The sequence below is a fragment of the Triturus cristatus genome, chromosome 5_1 (assembly GCF_964204655.1).
Source record: "Triturus cristatus chromosome 5_1, aTriCri1.1, whole genome shotgun sequence".
Classification (NCBI taxonomy): domain Eukaryota; kingdom Metazoa; phylum Chordata; class Amphibia; order Caudata; family Salamandridae; genus Triturus; species Triturus cristatus.
Genome location: NC_140587.1, coordinates 766,763,414 through 766,785,776, shown reverse-complemented (window position 1 = coordinate 766,785,776; position 22,363 = coordinate 766,763,414). Strand labels below are relative to the sequence as shown.

Below are 22,363 nucleotides of genomic sequence, written 5' to 3'. Positions count from 1 at the left end.
TCAGAACAAGTAGACAGACAAAGACATGCCCTTATGAAGGGTATGTATCCCCTTCTGGCCGAGGGATTACCTAAGGCTACTGCGGGGATACCAAAAGACTTGCCAAAAGACTTGCCACCCCCATTATTTCCAATAAAGGTACATCCTAAGGGGCATCCTAGAACCGCAGAAGATGTTTTTCTTTCCTCATATTTAGATGACGCAGCTCCCGAGTATGCTAACCCCGCCCCACATAGACCGTTGGCCGGGGAGGTTCAACGCCAAGATCCTGTACCTGTACCCTTACAGCATCAAGTTCTGACACAAGTTCCGGCAAGCACATCTGTTTCCACATCTGTTCCTACACAAACTTCTATAGCTGTGTCGTCCACACCTATAGTTGCTGTATCGCGTTCTACGAATCCTTTCACGCCCGATACTCCAGACGGGGCTACCGGAGGTGCTACCAATATTTTTTCCACGCCACCCAGAATAAATAAACTTACCTTTCAAGAGTCAGCACATCCACGTACCCCCAAACTCATAAATGCCCGCACGCTTAAGGAACTTCTAGTAGATTGTAGATATGACCCTGTGCCCGGCAAAGAGGACGAAATGATCCTGGCATCATTACGTATCAGACGAGCCGCGGTGTATTTAGGGAAGTTACCAGGAATGACTATGCATCTAGATAATATATATCATTATGTCCAAACAGGGCGAGACTCTGAATGTATTAACAGAGCTATGGAATACCAGAAAGTGGAGATACAGGGGGAACTGTTACGTTTCCTCATAAATTGCGTAATCAGAAATCAAGACCGACCGGGGGTAGATCCGGAAATAATGCAAACTCTTACCAGATGGAGCCAGAATATATCAGAAGGGAGACATGATAGGCAAAAATGTATAATAGCCATGTGCAGAAAGATCCGTAAAGAAATAGAACGCCTACACGAAGAAAGATTAACGGTAGACCAGTTTGAACAAAACGAGGAGGAAGAAGGATCAGGACCGTCCACAGGACAGTCAGAAACCATAGCCTATGTAGGTAGAGGAAGATCTTGTAATAGTACTAGATATTTCACTGACCCGATACGTCCGATATGTCCAGATAATAACAGGAATTTCCAAACACCTATAATAAATATGAGATCCCCCGAGCATTCGTTCCAAGCCGCTGACAAATTACTGCGAGAACGAAGGGGTTATCATTTTCTCGATTCTATGGATGAACAAGAATTAGCCAGGTCAGCCGTTCATTGGGTTGACAGTCCCGGAAAGTATGATGATGATACAATAGTACACACATTTTTGAACCTCACCCCAGATGAACAGCGTTTAGCTGGGATTTATATGATTCAACAACTTCTTATACTATATAAAAGCCAACATTCAGATCCTGGTCCCCTACCTGATATATTGACTGAATTACTCACGAGTAAATGGAAAGGTTCAGGTACTAAGTTGATTAAGGAAATACTAGAATCTAGAAAACAGTACATTCTTTTTGTATGTCCAGAACATGTTTCATTGCCCATCAAGGAAAGACCGATGTATTACATGGATAGACAGAATCCCTTACGAGAAGTACACCCAATAAAGGGCGAGGATAATCAGTTTAAACGTGTATATGTATATACGCCCATATCGAAAATAGAATTGTTAGAAATGAAGAAAGTGGTACCCAGTCATGACAAAGACCCAGCGGGTTTCCACCGAGAAATTAAAGATATGTTACTCATGGGAGAGTATACCTATCCCGACATTATGACAATATTAAAGGTATTAATGCCTGCTGGCATTTATGAAAAACTCAAGGAAAAAGAGTGGGAGGTAGGAGACCAAAAGATAGATTGGGCAGCATTAGAAAATGAAGAAAAGGCCCGAGGTCCGGGTTCGGGGCTTGGGGACAAAACTAAAGCACTGCCAGGTTTACTAGTACAGGTACTGCCACGTTTATTAACTACGAAAAAGGAAGACTGGGGTGCAATCTCAGCCTGTAAACAAAAGCAAGATGAAGACACTAGCGATTTCTATGCCCGATTCGAAAAATGTTTTGGTATAAATAGTGGTATAAAAGCAAGTAGCGAGTCATACCCACATCTGTTTGTGACAAAATTAGTTGAAAATTCTTTGCCCCAAGTGAAGAATAGAATATTAAAATTCGAGAGTACATGGCAAGGTAATACGCCATCACAAATGTTACAAATGTTACAGTACCATTACAATAGGATTAGAGAGGAACAAGAACATGAGCAAAGACGCATGAAAGACACAAAGATGAAAATGCTAGTCTCTCAGACAGTTCCAGCTGAAGGACATAAAAAGGGTACGACACATTCCGGTGATTCGACAGGACCTGTAAAAGGGACATGCAATTACTGTAAAAGGCCAGGTCATTACGTACACGATTGTCCAGTTTTAAAACATAATATCGCTATAGGTAATACAAAAGAAAGACCACGGCCACCCAGACAGGATCAGAATGAACAAGGAGCACCGCAGCATGCACAGGCCATGCCAGCTCCACAACAGTCTATACAGTTTGTGCCAGCCGCACCAGCATTGCCAGCTGCTGCCACACAAACCACGACACGACAGCTGTACCAGACCGCACAGTATGACTATCCTGATTATCAACGATACGCATGAACCAGCCTAGAGAGGGAAGTTGACTTACCCCTTATCGAGGTCCCTGTAGACCAAGAAGGACCTTATGTACATAGTGAATTATTAGGCCAAGATAGAAAATTTTTACTCGATACAGGGGCAAGTCGAACAACCATAAAACGTAGTGAAGTTCCAGGGGCACCCCTCTCAGGCTCACAGAATATTTCCCTTGGTTTTTCAGGAAAACCTATTGTTAATGAAGTATCACAGCCTCTTCCACTTACGATAGGACCCTTGACCAGAACTACAGATTTATTGCTTACTAAATCATGTCCAGAAAACTTGTTAGGAATAAAAACACTGAAAGCTCTAGGAGCTATAATATGTTGTTCTCCGGAAGGAGTAAGATTGTTTTTACGTGATTTCAAAGGTCATTATGTGTCTCGAGATATGGATTCCCGACTGCAGACTTTACCCACACATTTATGGGCACAAGGCCCTACAGATGTTGGTTGCATGAACATTACACCCTATCGAGTCACACTAAAGGCAGGAGTGGTACTACCACGAATGCGACAATACAAGTTACCCCCAGATGCTGTAATGGCTTTACTGCAAATCATTGACGAACTTATCGGCCAAGGAGTGGTTGTGGAGACCGACTCCAATGTATGTAATTCACCGATAATTCCGATTCTTAAACGAACTGATCCGAAGGCTCCCCCAGTATATCGATTGGTAATTGATCTGCGCGAATTAAATAAATGTATTGTACCACAATACCCCGTAGTTCCAGACATCTCTTCATTACTGACAGCTATTGATTCCGAAGCAACATTCTTTACTGTAATTGATCTCAAGAATGCCTTTTTCAGCGTCCCAATAGATCCGGAAAGCCAATATTTGTTCGGATTTAGTTTAAATGGACGTAGCTTTAAATTCACACGCGCACCTCAAGGATTTACAGAAAGCCCCAGCATCTATAGCCAAGCACTGAAACGAGAACTCGACAGTATCCACATGCCAGTTAACACTGCTTTGCTTCAATATGTCGATGATCTGCTGATCACCGCTCGAAGCGAACCTGAATGTGAAAAAGCATCACTGACGGTTTTACAATTTCTAGCCGAAAAGGGGCACAAGGTGTCCCCTTCTAAGCTGCAATTCTGTGTCCAGCGAGTTATTTACCTTGGTCACTCGCTGTCCAAGGAGGGAAGGCAGCTTACACCAGATCGTATTCAGTTAATAGCTAATATGCCAATACCCAAGACACAAAAGGAGGTGCGGGCTTTCATAGGCCTCACTTCATATTGTAGACAGTGGATCCCTCAGTATGCATTTCTAGCAAAACCACTCATTCAATTAACAACACAGGAGGCAGCCACATCGACTGTTCTCCCTTGGACTCGGGAACACACACTAGCTTTTGAAAGCCTAAAGAAAGCTTTATGTCAAGCACCTGTTTTAGCAACACCATGTTACAGAAAACATTTTACACTCTTTGTTACAGAACGAGAAGGTACTGCCTTGTCAGTACTCACACAGGAACAAGCAGGATCACACAAACCGTGTGCTTATTTTTCTAGTACATTAGATCTCGTAGCTCAGGCTCTGCCTGCGTGCCTGAAATCAGTGGCAGCGACAGCTTTAGCAATCAGACAAAGCGATGCCATAGTGTTAGGACATCCATTGACAGTACAAGTACCACACGCCGTAGAGGTTCTTGTGAATCGAACGCAAACACAACACTTGACTATAGCACGACTTACAGGGTATGAACTAACATTGTTTCAGCCACATATAGAAATCAGACGTTGTAACACATTGAATCCTGCCACACTTTTACCTATAAATGGAACAGACCCATTAGCCCACGATTGTATTGATGTTATTACAATCACGACGAAACCCAGACAAGACTTGACAGATGTTCCATTGTCAGATCCAGACCTGACGTTGTATGTAGATGGTTCATGTATGAGAACAAATACAGGAGAGTTAGTGGCCGCTTACGCAGTCACCACAGACACTGAAATTATTGAAACCAAGTGTATAAATACCTTGTCCGCTCAAGCAGCAGAGCTCGTCGCTCTGACACAGGCCTGTATTCAAGCCACAAATAAAAAAGTCAACATATACACTGATTCACGTTATGCATTCGGAGTTGTACATGACTTCGGCGTGCTGTGGCGAGAGAGAGGTTATTTAACTTCTCACGGTGCCCACATTCAGCACGGACCCCTCATTCATGCCTTACTAGATGCAATACATTTGCCCATTGCAATATCGATTATGAAATGTAAAGCTCATACGAAAATTACTGATATCATTTCTCAAGGCAATGATCTAGCTGACAGAACAGCTAAACAGACTGATCAAACTCAAACATCCGACATGACAAAGACAATAGTCCAGACACCAACACATTGTATGATGGTTAAGGATCCCGCTCTTGATGTAATTGACATACAGACACATGCTACTCCAGACGAAATAAGGAAATGGACTGAATTAGGAGGGATCCAAACGGATCAAGGATGGATGACGAAGGAAAAATCTGTGTGGTTCCTTCCTGATTCAATGGTCCAAGTCATTATTAACACTGTCCATAGTCCAGCGCATCTAGGAGAGAAAGCTATGCTAGACAGCATTCAACATATTTGGTTCAACAAGCATTTACGAGCAGCAGCGAAACAAAAAGTTCGTACCTGTATGATATGTTGTCAGTTCAACCCAGGAAAAAGTATTCCCGTAGAGCAGGGTGGATTTCAGCCTCCTGATCACCCTTTTGAAATTCTCCAGATGGATTATATCCAGATGGAACGATGTCGAGGATTCAAATATGTTCTCGTAGTGGTTTGTGCTCTTTCCCGTTGGACGGAGGCATACCCGGTTTCAGATTACACTGCCCCGACTACTGCCAAACAGTTAGTTCGAGAATTCTTCCCACGATACGGTTTACCACGTGCTGTCTACTCAGATAACGGCCAGCCGTTCTCATCCGAATTAATGAAACACGTTTCACTTTTGCTAGGATATCAGTGGAAGTTTCATTGTGTCCGACACCCCGAGGCAGCAGGTCTCGTGGAACGACATAATCAAACTTTGAAAATCAGATTGTCCAAAATATGCAGGGAGAAAGGTGTCGACTGGGTAGTAGCATTACCAGTTGCACTCTTTTACATGAGAATGGTAGCACACTCTCGAACAGGGCTATCCCCGTATGAGGTGATCTTTGGCAGACCACCAAATATGTGGGGGACGCCTATACCACGTAAAATAACTGATATTGACTGTAATATGCTGACAGATTACTTGGCTTCCTTGATGTCTGCACTACAATCTTGTCGTTCACAGGTAGCTGCAGCTTTTCCTAACAACACTGAAGTGAAACCCCATGACGTAATTCCGGGGGGATCTCGTTTTGGTGAGAAACTTCGATCGAAAGACTCAGCTGGATCCTAGGTGGAGGTCGCCTCAGCTCGTGTTATTAACGACGAGGACAGCCATGAAGATCGAAGGCAGGAAAGGCTGGATTCATTCAAGTCATATCAAGAAATTTTATGGACTACCATCAGATATAAAAACTACACCTTGTGTGTCTTCACCCATTGACTCAAAACTTCCTTTTGTAGAAAAAAGTAATGCCGAACATTATAAACTAAAGCTCAGATCCAATCAGTCAAGCAATTTGATTGTTTAAGTCCTCTCCGAGGTGAAGCGGTTGAATTGTCTCTGACATGTATCCCTTGGACCTGAATAGAGAATACACCCGAAAAATGCTGAAACGACAGGCGTACTGTAAATCACTGCGTAGTCATTGTACAGTGACGTTATTAATTTCGTTTTTCCTTAGTCTTTTAATAATTACTGCAAGTATATTGTTGCACCTATATGATCCTATTTCTAGACATGCTTATAATATTACTGCTGAACATTCTTTTAGTGAACTACCCCCGCATGAATTGTCATACAGATTTGCGCTGCGCAATAACACTTTTATTAATATGTTACATCATTCCCATCAGGTTAGCAATGCTACGAATTGTTGGATATGTGGCCGACTCCCTCCCTATCAGAACTATAAAGGAATTCTACCTCTTTTTCCATACCCGTTCACACACAACGGCTCCTGTGGAGCATGGCTTAGTTTAATTAATTCCCAAGATTCGAACTCTGCGGTTTATCAAGACAATGGGGTATGGGGAAATCTGAACTTAGTTTTACTTAAGGTCTGCCACCCCAACAAGGAGGGACTTCCCAAAAGAACAGGAACTGATCTAGAAAATGAAGTATATGGATTAGGTAACTTTACGCTCAATCTCCTGATCTTGAATGTCGAATCCGAAGCTAATCCAAGTTTGCCCGCCATGTCAGTATTTCCAGTAAAAGGTGAATTATGTGTAAAAAAGAATGGTTCCATACATATGGGCCATAGTAGATGCACCACTGTAATAGAATTCAGTGATCAAGGCAGGTCGACATTTAGAGCTTCCCGCCATTCCTATTTTTTATGTGGTCAGACGGCATATGTACGTTTGCCTCTAGATTGGGATGGTACTTGCTACATTGGATTCCTTTTGCCACCTGTTTTTCTAGCTCCTCCTGATTATCACAGAAATACTCATTTAGTACACAATAGAGAAAGGAGAGATCTCCCAATAGTCGACTACACTGAAACAGCATGGGAAAAATACACAGATTTCAATAAAGGTCTCTTTCCCTATATAGGTACCGTTACTAATAGTAAGCTGATACGTAGATTGACTAGAACCCTTGAAGCAGTAGTGAACGAAACTATTTCCGCCTTAGGCAATTTAACAGAAGAACAGTCTGCTATGCGGATTGTTGTGCTTCAAAATCGTCTTGTCCTTGACGTCATCCTGGCCGATAGGGGCGGAGCTTGTAGGGTCATCGGATCAAGCTGTTGCATTTTCATACCAGAAAATTCGCCATCTGTATATAAAGCTATAACGCGCCTTCATAAGATTGTAAGCCAGATACACCAGAATCCAGGCACCTGGACTTGGTCCGGTTGGTTTTGGAGCGTGTTATCAGCCTGGGGATGGAGAGTTCTATCCTTCCTAGGTATTGGCCTTCTCATACTATTCAGTTGCTGCTTATGCCTGCAATGTGGACCAGCGATTTGTGGTCTGTGTGCCACATCGTGCATTCCACATCAAGATTTTCATTCAAGATCCCGGAAAAAGAAAGAAGAACAAATGATGCTATATGAACAGATCAATGGATTAATGAAGATTGATATCTCTTGACGGGCAAGTAGGGGACAAGGAGGGAATGTGGAAATATGGATTTTTCTGGTCAGTTATGTCCCCTATCTTGGACCCCAACGGTTCTATGTGCATGTTACAAGTACATGTATGTTCCCTCCAGTTCCAGTTATGAAGACGCAAATACATGTGCGTCCACCGTTAACATGTCCTCTTTCAGATCCGCCATGAATGGGCCGGATATTTCATTCCTAAATACGAAAGGCCACCGCCTTTATATGGTTCACTTATGCCATTTTACAGTCCAGACAAGTAGGCTCTGATTCTGCCATCAAGCTTTTCTTGCTTTCTGTCTCTGAAGCTCCAGTCCGAGCCTGCATCTGTGACCATGAACTTTGTCTCATCCTCTGCGCGGCTCACGATGCCTGACATCAGCTTGCTGCCTGCCAAGAACTGTATTTCACCTTCGGAAATTATCTGCTCCGCTCCCTGCCCAATGCATTCCTGTCTAGTAGCTTAAGTAAACATTCTGCCAGCTACCGAGCAAAGGCCCGGCTTCTCTGTCTTTATGCAAGTAATTCATAGCCCTGTTACCATGGAAGATTCCTGCCCTCGCATCTAGTGTAGACACTTAGACGCTTGTACACGCACTAACAGTCAGTATAGTCAGTATAGAATAAGATTCTACTCCAAGAAGGTCTCTTTTTTGGATAACATAGTTCTTTAAACATAGGATGTTAGATATGATTTGGGATTAGGTTGACTTGACCCTCCAGACATTTGTCGCCACATGTAGAGCTAAATGTCAAGTCCCCTTCACCCCCTAGCTGCACATCAATCACACGTCATGCTGCTGCGCGCGCATTTCTGCCAAGTATTTCTGATGACATTGCGAAATTCTTTCATGTAACCACCCTCTTATGACATCACATCTGATGACGTTCTTTAAACATACCCAGTTACGCCTATCTTTGCCACATATGAATATATTATCTCCACTATCAATTGTTACGCCTCTTGTATTTGCTTCACTGTAATGCTTATTGTATAAAAGTAATTGATTGTCAATAACGTATGTACTTCACTTCCTGAACCTTCGTGGTGATGGAACCTGGAGCAACCGATTATAATCGACCATTGGAATAAAGCCCATTCCGAACCTCTAATATCACGGATTCTGCCTCTTATTTACTGAGCTATTTTATTATGTTTCTGTATCAAATTCGGTCCCGGTAATTAAATTATTTACCACACTATGTAGCCAAACGTGGAGTCAATATAGCATACAGTAAGGGTCCTGTGTGTACCAGAGTGATAATCTACATACTCATTTTCTTCTTAAAAGCACCCCACACCACCTGCACTATTTTACCACATACAAAAGTTCACATTATCCCAACTGCTGGTTGTAGACGAAACTCCCCTAAACTCCCAGGTATCCCTAGAGGATCAATTAAAATAATTTATGGACAGAAAACAGGGTTTTGTGTTTACATGTATTTCCGCTTGTCATGCTTTGCACTTTGTGATGAAAGAGCAAGTATTTGCTTGAGGAGGTGGTAGGCACAGCACACTGCTGTGGCTCCCCTCCCGTATTCCCTCTTGGGGAGTAGGGAGCTGCCGTGTTTCATATGGACTACTCTGTGAGCCAATGTGAACGTCAGCAAAACACAGTGGATTATTTCATAACATGATGGACAGGCCACTGCCTGAAGGGGGCTCAACCAAACAAGCCAAATGGATTAAGGTGAAAGATGTTGAGCTGACATGAGATCTAGACGAAATACAACTTAAGTGATCTATGGCCAACCATAAATAAGGATTGCTCTTCCTACAGCTCATCTTACCTCAATTTTGAGAGATGTAATCGAGTCAGGCCTATTTTTGTGTTTGAGCATATGGCTATATTATGAACTGCAAGAAATTGGCACAGTAGGTTTACAGTGCTTTATCAGCAACACACACAAATGTAATATGTTTTCCAGCGGTAGCCAGCTAACTTGCATTAGAGCTGGGTGAAATATGTTCTGTACTATTTTCATTAAATATGTGTGAATGCCTAGTGACAGTGCACTGCCACAAACTAAATCAATGTGCTAACAGGCTGCAAGGGCTCCAATAAGATCAGTGCAACATGGAGTCTGGTTAAGACAGATTTGTTTCTTCAAGTCCAATCATGAGTAACAGTAGAAGTATCTACCACTTGCATCTGTCAATGTAAGAACCTCACAGGGAGAAAGAGCTGTTGGGCTAGATGTACGACAGTTTTTTGCATGCGCAAACGAGTTTTAGACCTGTTTGAGCATGCAAAATCCTATGGCCCATGTACTAACCCTATTTTGCGAGTCGCTAATTAAATAGCAACTTGCAAAATAGGGTTAGTGACTGGCTATTAGGAAGGGGCTTTCCAAGGGCAGCCTTTCCTAATAGCGTGTCTGAACCCTATGTAAGAATGTTTTTTGACTGCAATTGCAGTTGCAAAACACTCACAATTTTCCACCGTCTTCAAGAGGGTGGTAAACCAATCGCAAACATGAAGGGGTCCTCAGGGGACCCCTTCCCCTTTGTGAATGGGTGCGCCAACATTTTTTCAGAGCAGGCAGTGATCCCAGGAACCACTACCTGCCCTTAAAAAAATGCAAAAAATAGGTTTCATTTATTTATTTTAAATGCCTCCCGTTTTCCTTTAAAGAAAACGGGCTGCATTTAAAAAAAAAAAACTGATTTAAAAGCAGTCCCGGACATGGAGGTCTGCTGACCCCAGCAGCCACCATCCCTGGGAGTGCCAGCCATTCCCAATAGGGTAGCAAGTTGCGACAGCCTCATTAATATGCATGAGGCATGCAATTTGCAACCCCATTGGGAATTGCACACAGTGCCTCAGACTCTGTTGTACATTGGTAATTGCGACTCCCAAATTGCGACTCTCAATTAGGCCCAATTTGCGGGTTGCAATTGCCAATGGTCCGTACATCTGGCCCCTAGGAACTACTTGTATAAGACAAATACCTTGAGTGACATACATTGTGCATAATATATTTTGAATTTGACAAAGGCATGCCCTTCAAAAACAAATACTACATTCACACTCCTCCTTACTGCTCACTATCACACTTTAATTGTTTGCCCAGTCTGTTTTTCTTTCACCTTTCTGTCTCATCTCCATCTCTTCCGATGTTCCTTTTAATTCCATGCCTTTGACTACCTTTTTTCACCTCCTTCTCCAAAACTCAGCTCCAGTCCCTGTACTTCCATTGCTTTCTCTCACATCGGTCCTTGTTGGTTCCGTCGTTCCTCCAACACTCATTTTGTCTCAATGGCCAGCTCAATTCTTATATCGCTCTCTCCTTTTTCCATCGTTTGAGGTTTCCTGACCTCGTTGGTATACATGTTTAATTTCCATCTACTCTATTCTCTTCCTTTACCTTTAACAACCTCCCATTCCCTTCTTGTCAAAATTCTTCTTTCATTATCTCTTCCCGCACCAGGTAAGCAACAGAGCACTGGAAATATGTGATGTCACAGCGTTTCCCCAGGTGCATATGAATTTGCCTCATTTGCCACATTATCTAAAGTGTGTAAAGCTGGGGCTTGAGTGCTGCTGAAAGGCTGTAACTCGGGCTGCGAGTGTGTCCACTGTGCTATTTTTAATTGTGTTTTGCTTTTATGAAATGTGATGTTTTTAATGTTACCTTAGACACTCTCTCCTGTGTAAAGATTTCGTAAACGCTAAACTTGCGATGCCCGTCCGTGCGAGCGGGCCCGCCTCCACTGGGTTAGCGTTCTAGCTCTTCCCCTTCAAACTCCTTGAGAAGCCACGCTGGCGCGAGCGCGCAGCGGCGCACCAAAGTCACGTCCGTCTGCGCCCAGAGTGTGCCCTTGGCCAGGACCCCTGGTCGTGTTGGGCCCTTAAGCTATTCAAGAGAGATGCTGCTGAAACTCCGGGGGGAGCGCTGCAGGGACTGCGCCATGTTCAATTTTGATGGTGAGAGGGGAATGTTTTTCTGCACACACTGTCACCATCTAATGGATGGGAACGCTGATAAGAGTAGCGGGAGGAAGGGCAAGGATAGCCTGCCATACTGAAAAGGGAAACGGAGAGGATTCCCAGCCACATGTTATTCCCCTCACCTGCGATGATCAAGGACCGGCGATAAGGCCAGAGGTCACTTCAGCAAACAGGCTTTTGTGCATTCTCCTGAACACACGTTCGGTCGTGAAACACAAACATGAGTTGGAAATGCTCTTGAATGCACACAATCCTGACATGGTTTTCTTAACTGAGACCTGGACGGATGCAACCTCAATTCCTGATTGGAACGTGGCTCTGCCATCAGGCTACGCACTACTGAACCAAGATAGACAAGGCAGCAGAGGTGGCGGCATAGCCATCATTTATAAGGATGGCCTGAAGATCCAGGCGGAAGCAGTGGCTGACCTCCAGTCCGAAGCGATGCAATTCTGTGTTAGGCTTAAGGATGTGATTCTATTTCATGGCCTACTGGTTTATCGGCCGCCTGGCCCTAGAGCCGTTTTTTCCACCGGCCCTTATGTCTTATATGGAATCCTGTACTGACTCCGAATTTTTTACATTATTAGGCGACTTCAATTATCATTTGGAGCTGGGCACGAATGCCGATACGGGCAGACTTCTAGACCTTATTGAAGCGCACGGCTTGCATCAGCTAGTATCTGATCCCACGCATAAAGGGGCCCATATCTGAGATGGATTATTTTCAACCATCCCGGCATTTCTCTGGGCTGGGTAGAGGCACTTCCCTGGACCGACCACAAAGCGGTGTTTTTTTAGGTCAGGGCTAGGCCAATTGGGAGGTGTCCTCTTCATAAACCCATTAAGGTGATGTTTCGGCGATGGAATAAGATAACAAGTGATGGCCTAACGGCCGCTATGAATCACTTCCCTCCAACTCTAGACAAGAACAATGAGGTGGCTGCAGCTCAGTTTAACGAATGGATCCAAGGAGCGGTCAACTGTGTCGCTCCCGAGCATACCGCCACACTCAACAGGCGCCCTTCGGGGGCATCATGGATGGCCCGGAGCTCAAACAACTAAAAGTTGAATGTAGCAGGTATGAGCGTCTCTGGAGAGTGGATTATAGTAGGACTAGTAAAGACGCCTACAACAGGGCCTTGAATAAATACAAAGAGGCCATTCTGGCCACTAAGAGTGCTAATTTCATTCTGAAAATCCAGGATGCTGGGAAATCTGCTAAAGAACTGTTTAAATCTGTGTCTTTTCTGGCCAAACCCCAGCAGGGTAGCCTGTTTAAACCCGACCAGCTCTTCTGTAATCAGCTGGCGGTCTTCTTCCACAACAAGGTGCAAACAATATACGATGACCTGGCCAACTCATCAAATTTAAATTCTTTATCAGGTACACATCAACCCCTCCGGGGTGAGGAGATAGTGTTATGCAGCTTAACCAGTTTTGACCCTCTATCTGAAGAGGTGGTAATAGATATTTTAAAATCTATCAAATCTGGCTCAGCCTTTGATCCTTGCCCCCGGCAATTATGCATCTGGCGGCGGAGAGGATTAGTCAAACTCTTACCTCTCTGATTAATCAAGTCCTGGCATCTGGGATTTACCCTACAGCCTGAAAAGTGTCAGGCCAATCCTTAAGAAAGCCACTCTGGAGCCCACTGAATTCAAAAACTATCAACCAATCTCAGGTCTGCCATTAGTAGCTAATGTCATTGAAAAATCAATTAATATAACCTTAACTGAATATCTGGATAGCAATAGCCTGCTTGATCCATCCCAGCATGGCTTTCGTCCAAAACACTCCACTGAGTCTGCCCTAATCGCCGCAGCTGAGGGGATTCGGTCTGTAGTCGATGGGGGAGGGAGGGCAAACCTTGTTCTCCTTGATCTGTCGGCGCATTCGACACCGTTAACCATACGGTGTTGGTGTGGCGACTACAGGAGATAGGGATTAGGGAGCTGGCTCTAGCCCTCCTCTCTTCGTTTCTAGACAACAGGAAACAAAGTCTGAATTGGGACGGCCTACAATCGGACAATTTTAATCTGCCCTGCGGTGTTCCACAAGGTTCATCTCTGTCCCCAACACTCTTTAATGTTTATGTGAGGCTGCTGACCAGAGTGGCGAGGAAACATGGCTTCACCTTCGTGTCGTACGTGGACGACTCGCAATTGGTGATATCTGTCTCCGACATGCCGGAGTTAACAGCGGCAAGATTCCATGCTTGTTTGAAGGATGTTATGGAGTGGATGAGCCTGAGTTTCCTGAAGATCAATACGGAGAAAACAGAAGTAATTGAATTTGGGAACGGATCACCAATGTGGAGCAATCTGTGGTGGCCACTAGAGGCGGGAGAGTGTCCGTCACCAGTAAGAAAGGTCAGGTATCTTGAGGTTATTTTTGAAGACAAACTGAACGTGTCAGCTCAGGTGAACAGCCTAACCTCAGATTGCTTTTTCCTACTTAAGACCCTGCGCAAAATCTTCCCCTTCATTCCCCGGGCACTTCAGAAGACGGTGATGGCCACCCTCTTCATGTCCAGATTAGATTACTGCAATGCGATATTCCTGGGCATTGATAAGCACCAGGTCAGTAAAATTCAATCACTGCAGAATGCTGCAGTTCGTGTTATTCTAAAGCTTCCCAAGGGCCACCCCACCTCTAAGGGAAGAAGGTCATTACATTGGCTCCCTGTTCAGCAGAGAATCGAGTTTAAGGCACTCTGCTTGGTGCACAAGGCACGATACGGTGGTGGCTCTGTGGACTGTCAGGATAGGTTCAGGCTCTATACCCCACCGCGAGACCTACGATCGGCCAATCTTGGCCTGATCTGCACCCCTAGATATAGACGGGTCAGATGGGGCGGCCGCTCATTTTCTAGTTGTGCAGTCCAACTGTGGAACAAATTACCGGTGGCCCTGCGACTCCAGCCGAATCTTTCTTCCTTCAGGAAAGCTCTGAAATCTCGGCTGTTCAACCTCGAGTAGCTATCAGTCCATAATTATGCCTCACTTACACACACCAGCGCCAAGACGCCTCGGCATTCGAGCGCTTAACAAGCATTTTTATACTTATACTTATCTACCATCTGCAACAATATTGGAAGATATTAATAAAAATCGGTTTCTAAAGGTTATTCAAACACTCATACTTTAGAGGAATCTCAAGTATCTGACATCTCTTTTTAAAGGTCCCATATCTTCAGCCCTAAAGTGTCTCTTAAAGGGAGTAACACCAGTCAAATTGTACTATACCGATCGGCTGGCCTCTTTCTTAAGTAGTAGAAGTGTGTGTTACCAACACGAAACTGAAGTCAAGCTTTGGAACACATCGGTGATCCTCCAAATAAATGACCAACACATTTAATTCCAAAAAGTATATAACATGTTGGCTACGCTGCCGAGTGTACCAATGCATGTTTCATTAAATCTTTTTTACTACGTAAAGAAAGGGCAGTATTGATAAAATGGCATCATGTGTGGCATAATTTGGAGTTATTTGCAAAATATGCATTTCCTTGCCCCCTAAATTAGCCAACCATGCCAAATAATTATTGTGCCCTGGATATTTACAGCCCTCTGCCAGAAAGCCTGTAAGGTGTTGGCACTGGAGGCCTTTGTATGTTCCCAAAAGCCCAGGGTAAAGGTATACCTCACCCGCTACACGTTTCTGGGAAATATTTCTTTCATTATGTTTTTTATTTCTACTAGTCTATCATTAATTGTTGTTTAAGAGCAGAGAATTATGCAATTTCGTTTATTTAAAGTTGTAGAAAAACTTGACAATATGAGTAAATATTGAAAAAAAAGAGAAACAAACCAAACAAAAAATAATACACCGCACCCACATAGCAGGATTAGGAAATGCAAGAGCAGCAGCATTCAAAGTTTGGAGTAGGAAAAAAAAAAAAACAATAGACATACAAGGTAGGCATATAAAGAGGCCAGTCGCACAGACAATAGCACATCAGTCTTTGCGCAATCCTGCATTTGCATGCATTAGCCAGGCTTATTGACGGATTGATCTTGCTCTGCAAGCAAACCCCAATAGAAATGACCTTCCAGTCACACTACTAAAAGCTTTCGGAATCAACAGAGGAAATATCTTGTTCCCTAGCAATAGCACTCAGGAGAAATAATTCTACATTCAACGTACCGGTATAAGAATGTTGGAATTTAGCACAGTAAGACTTCTAGAAGGCAAACACTGTGCTCTGAAAGGAAATTACTATAACTCTGCCATCGGGTAAACCTCCATCAATCCTTTCAGTATAGTCTCACTCTCGGCTAGCCCAGTGGTCTCACCTGTCCCGCTTTCACCCAGGAATCATAGTAGTTTGGTTAAACCTAAAAACTTTTGCCCCCAATCCTCAAATCTCACAGTTGCTGGTATTTGAGAGTTCTGTAGGTTTCACCTAGGTCAAAATGAATCTCTCCAATCTTGCTCATGTGGACTTCTGAAACTTGTAATGTATAATGGCCCTGGCTCACCAAGCTATATCTGTGCACTCACGTAGCAGAAGATCATTTACACATTCAAAATAAACTGTTATTCAAGGAAGCTGATTTTCACCGAAATGCACACAGAGATGTCCACAAAAGTGGGGAACGTGCAGGGGCAGAGGATTGAACGTGGGGGAGGGAGGTTTTTAACTGTGCAGGGACAAAAAAAATAGCAAGTGCATTTGTGTTACATTTTTGCCATTTCGAAATGTAAGCTTGATAAATTTCTTAATGTTCACAGTTTACACATATTCGTTTGCTATGGAAGATCTGAAAGTTGCAACTTGTGGGAGTGCTCCTGGAATTATTTGTTAATTCCAAAACAACGGGTAAATTTATTCCGAAAGTAGAAATAATCCTTTGGGAATAAATTGTCATCATTCTTTGTAAAGTGGTCTGTACTCTACTGTTTCATAAATGTTAAAGTAGACGAATAGCTGTTCGTACTAGCGGTGACAATTGCTTTCCAAATTAGATTTTTTTTTGTTTCAGTATTAAAAAAAGAACGACTATATGAGAATTGGAAAAAAGAAGTTTGTGGTGGACTCCTACATTCCTCCCACTATCCTTCATCAGTTATGCACTTGTCAGACAGCTTCAGGTAAACTGTACGAGTGTGCGCCCATGCTGTCGGAAATAAAAAAAAATAAAGAAGTCGGTGTAAACGGTTGCAGATTAACAAAATAAATACCTCGTGATACCCAACTGAGAAACTGTATCTTGGGAACAACAACGCGCCCACTGTTTCCTCAGGGGCAGTACTCTAAAAGTTTAAAACCAAATCCTTTTCGTCCCTGCCCACCCTCGAGAGTTATCTCACTGCGAGTAACAAGCACCAGTGTATTGAATAATTGCCGTCACATGGGAAAATTTAACAGTCCGCGTGAAAGGCAAAAGAAGAAAAAAAAAGTCCGCTACTGGTCACTGCCGCTGGAGCAATGTTAAAACTGTGAGGGGTGCAACCACATCAAATATAAACCGCAAGCACAAACTCTCCACAACCTCGAGTATGGCGGTGGCTGGAATACGTAGCGCAAGCTCAAATGCAGTCACCAACTATTTATTCACTGACTGAGCCTTGTAGCGCTTCAGAGTGCTGTGAGCAGGGGACAGGGGTCCATCCCGTCTCAAGCAGCTGCTCACTAGGCATGTATATCGTCGTTTAATCACAACAACTGCCAACTAAGAGTAGGGCTGCTTCTCCCGACCCCATAAAGGATAATAAAAACAGCTACTTAATAATGCTCTCCTGGGCACTATGACAGACGCCTGCCGTAATTTACGGAGAACGAATGCACTTCACTTTATTCGCGCGGTCAAACTACCATCACAAGGCAAAGTATAGCAAGCTAGAAGGTATCACGATTGCCACGACGTAAATAGCAGAACAGCAACCACAGGGTGACAGCTTCAATGTAAAATGATGCTTCCAGTCAGCGCACACTGATCCTACCAGTCTTGGAAGACGTAGCAACGTGGAGCTGGACCCAGCAACAGCCGAGAACGCCAAGGAGGGAGGAGAGCTGAGAGGGGCGGGGATCACAGTCACCTGCCGCTCCAAGGCCCGCAGCTGCTCCCACTGGCAGGAAGAGGCGGCCCTTAGGCACGAAAACAAACAGTGGCCACGCCCATCACGCGCAGCAACCTAGATGAACAGAGATAGGCGAGAAACATTGGCAGTCGGCAGTAGAACCGTAGCCTGCCGCATCCTGTGTAAAGCATGTGACACTGCTGTCATGTCTGCTTCTTGTGTACACTGACTTTCGAAAGCGAAGCACAGGAGTCTGGTGAAGCCTTCCCACATTTTACAACGAACCGTTTGGACAGTATTTGTCGTGTCACCCTCTGTTACAACTTCCAGTTATCTCTGCTTCTAAATCTGACGGTCAGTTTCCCTCTCTACTTTGTCACTCCTTCCAATGTCAGGTCATTACACCCCTGCACAGACAGCCATTCTGTTTGCTAACGAGCATTATTAAATCGATTATGCCTGGGTTTAATTTGCATAGTATCGAAATTTTTCACCCCTCAGTCCCCCCTCCAACAAAATACATTACCCAATAATAACACACACACAAACTGTTTGATTGGGTACAAAATGCTGCAGGTTTATTACATACACCGTTATGTAATAGGTGGGTTATTTTACGGGCGATCCAAGGGCAGGTAACCAACTGGGCCACCTGCCCGCCTGATGAGCCGGACAGCACTGGGGCGAACCCCGCCTTTGCTGCCGTCAAGTGATTGTCTTACAGGATCACGTGACCGTTGGTAACTTCTACTCACACCCCTTCCCGGGGCGGAGCATCGCATAGCAAATGCCCGGTTGTTCAGGCCCACAACCGCCCGAAGGACTAGCGGGCCGCCGACACGGCTTCCAGGACCCTCCCATGAGGCTCCTCGGATTTGGCACTGGCACCCCCTATGGTGCCGCGCCTGCTTCCAGATCGCCCTGTAACTCCGCCTGCAACGAAAAAAGGAAACATTACAATATTCTCACCCCCACCTGCCATCACCATGCCAGGTAAGCGGTAGAGAGGGATGCGGCGTGCGAGGCGAACAAGAGGTCGCCAGCATGGTGGGGGATGGCTATATAACCTCCCCCCTCGCACAAAGTAGCCCCGGAAGTGACGCCCCTCGCGTCACTTCCGGGCAGGAAAGAGGAGGGGGGCACCAGCCGGAGTCCCTGCCCCCTGGAAGGGGGGGGGGGCGGGGAGGGGTGACCGGTGCCCAGGCGACACTAGGGCGCCGACCGCTCTAGTGGCCCCATGTGGGGGCCGCGGTCAGTGGCATAGTATCGCCATTGGCACCCCTCAGTCCCCCTCCAACAAAATACATTACCCAATAATAACACACACACAAACTGTTTGATTGGGTACAAAATGCTGCAGGTTTATTACATACACAGTTATGTAATAGGTGGGTTATCTTACGGGCGATCCAAGGGCAGGCAACCAACTGCCTGCCTGATGAGCCGGGCAGCACTGGGGCAAACCCCGCCTTTGCTGCCGTCCAAGTGATTCTTTTACAGGATCATGTGACCGTTAGTAACTTCTACTCACGCCCCTTCCCGGGGCGGAGCGTCGCATAGCAAACCCCCGGTTGTTCAGGCCCACAACCGCCCGAAGGACTAGCAGGGCGCCGACACGGCTTCCAGGACCCTCCCATGAGGCTGCTCGGATTTTGCTCTGGCACCCCCTATGGTGCCGCGCAGAGGTACCCTTTGTACCGGCCTGCTTACAGATCGCCCTGTAACTCCGCCACAGCTCTGGAGGCGGCCACCGTCGCCGCCAGAGCACCCCACCAAAACCGCTATAGTCTTACCTGCAACCTCTCCTGTGTAGAGCTTCCAGCAATTTAGGTGAAAGGGAACCATCCCTCTGGTTATAGATGGCCACATCTATATCCCAAAGCCCTTGACGCTAGCCTGGGTCAGATAGTGTCTGATGAAACAAAAGATCCGATAGGCCTGGGAAGTTGTGCCAAGAACTATTCACCCCCATGAGGGAAAGTTCCCCTGCTTCAGTTGCCTCAGCCCCGAGCCACGTCTGGGCGGGGGCGAAGCCGGCACCCAGGCTCACAAAGCCCCTTCTATTTGCTGATCTCCCTTAGCTGCCGTCCTACTAGCGCCGAGTGCGTCTGAACACCAGCGTGCCCATCTATGGGACAGCTGCCCACTTGCTAGGTGACTACTTCCGACCTGCCTGCCTACTATGGCTATTCTGGCAAGGAGAAAAACTTCCTTTGAACAGTCCCTGTGCTTGCCAAATGAAGGCGCACAGGAATGTCCATAATTAAGCGTACTGTGACAATGAGTCAAACTGCCCTCCTGCACTTGCCCTGCAACCCTTATCCCTGCAAGGAATTTCGCCCGCTCAGCTCCACCTGGGGAGCCCCCTAGGCATACCCGCATGGAGAATCTGTCTAATTCACACAGGGCGCACTGTCTGTACTATGGTGCCTAACATTTGATGCAGGCGATACCACGCACCGCCTAGGTCATGGGAACCTTAGGGAGCCCCGCTTTTCCCCCCCGGCGTGCCTCTAAATGGGCCTGGCTCCCCCCAGCTGAAGTGCTCCTACTGGGCTGTGTAAATGCGGCCCAGGGTGACCTTAAACAATCAGCTTGGTGTGCTACCACAAAACGTATTGGTCATGAGAACCTTGAGAAGCACACCGTTTTCACCTGTGCGTACCCTGCGATGGGACCGCCTCCACCCAGCTGCAAGGCCCGAGAGACATATCTATACCACCTATCTACTTGGTTTTTTGCCCCCTGGTACCCGACTGGTTGCCGCTCTGTGGTTTTGTGAAGCGCGCGTGCCCCCGGGGCCCACTGTCACTGACCAGCCGGTGTCTGTTGCCCGCCGTGCTGTTACTTATCTATCGCCAGCTGCCCTTACTTGGATTGGAGGAATACGAGGGGCTTCCTAAGGACTGTGATACCGGTCGCAGAAGGAGCCCCTTCCAATCTTCAGCCCATCGCAGGAGAAACCAGGGGGAAAACTGGCGCCCTCTTCTATGGACACCTTCTTATATATCAGACTGAGGCAAGGTATTAAAGAATACACGCCTACATAACCGCAAGAACCGCAAACATTAACCCCACTACATATGATATTACAGTCCGAAACAGCTGCACATGTCTTCATTATATCATAGCATATATGTTAATAGGACCCTGGCACAGTGCACTGCAAAGGGAAAATGGGAGACAGCTATGGGGCAGGAAATAACAGACAAGCAGTGGACCTACTGTTGTACAGAGACAGAATAAGTATCATCTTGCAGCTGTCTACGCATTACACACTATACATTTCTGCATCGCACTGATAGAGATCAGGGTATCTAAAATATGCCCACTACCACGGATAGAGTAATCACACAGTTACACGCACATACATTCATCATACGCTAGGGCCCATTTCACTAACATACGCTCAAATACTCTACCAGCAATAAACCTGTGGAAAGAAAACACCTAAACACCCTGCATCAATATCAGGTCGATCGGATCTGGTTTAGTGACTGTCCTAATCAATAACATAATCTACACAGCATATACAATAATGATCAAAAATATAAACCCAATAATTGACAAGAAAGAAAATTCAACACCATGTTTAAAATTATATTGCTTTATCTAAAATTAGTCAAAGTTAAATCAATCAGAATAAATCATTTCTCATAGTTACCTATTCTAACTAAGTGTCAGAACGGGTCAGGACAAGTCTCTCGGTAAAGTCTCTCAAGACGAAGTCCTCAGCACAGTCCTCAGCAACGCAGCTTCACGCAGCAAAGGTAAAATGGCAAGTGGCAAAAGGGTGGCAAGATCCCTCCCTAAGCTAACAGTTTTTATAATGAAAATTACAATGGAAAGACTCATCAGGTTTGCAAGAATACGCTGAATCACTGAGCAGAGCGAGAAGGAAAGGATGCAACATTGCAACATTTGTGAACCTCCGCTCAGGAAAAATACACATAGCGAAGACTACGGAACAGGAACCAAGAAAATAAAACATGTATCACATTTAATCCGGTTTCTCCTTGGCCATCGAGCCACAGTTCAGAGTTTCCCTCTAAGGCTCCTTTGTCTTTCGAGATTGCCAAGGACACTTTCACTTTTCTTGGAGAACACCCAAAGCTGCTGCCGTCCTCATGGAAAGTTTCATAGAAGGACCATGGTCAGTCACCCTCAAGACTATTTCCAGCAGGGGTCTCCCTCGTCACGTCTTTCACATATTCACTCGAGGCCAGGCTCTCAAAATTAGCCATCATGGATTAGGCCTCCATAGGCCACAATAGACCATCTCAATTAAAGGAAATAAAAACAACGTTACTACAGCATAATGATTAAACAGTGTTAACCCCACTAATACCCTTATGTGTATGCATTTATCTAGCTTTTGCGACATAAGAAAGCATTAATTCAGACAGCGTTTTGTGCTTAAAATAAACAGCACACAGCAACGTTTAAACATGAAAACTTGCACGTTATTTTTTAGGAAACAAAAACAGCACACACATGCTAACCC

General features: G+C 45.1%; 1 protein-coding gene across 2 annotated transcripts in view; it reads right to left on the bottom strand.

Annotated features, from left to right (window-relative positions):
* Positions 1-17,899, bottom strand: part of OSBPL1A (oxysterol binding protein like 1A) — a 1,951,189-nt gene extending 1,933,290 nt beyond the window's left edge. The window contains exon 1 of one of the 2 annotated variants that reach the window (XM_085605749.1): positions 17,782-17,899. The gene's annotated coding sequence lies outside the window, so the exon portion shown is untranslated. Of the gene's footprint in view, positions 1-17,019; positions 17,039-17,781 lie in introns of those variants that run through there. The other variant, XM_085605748.1, reaches the window with a different exon arrangement.
* Positions 17,900-22,363: the final 4,464 nt, after the last annotated feature.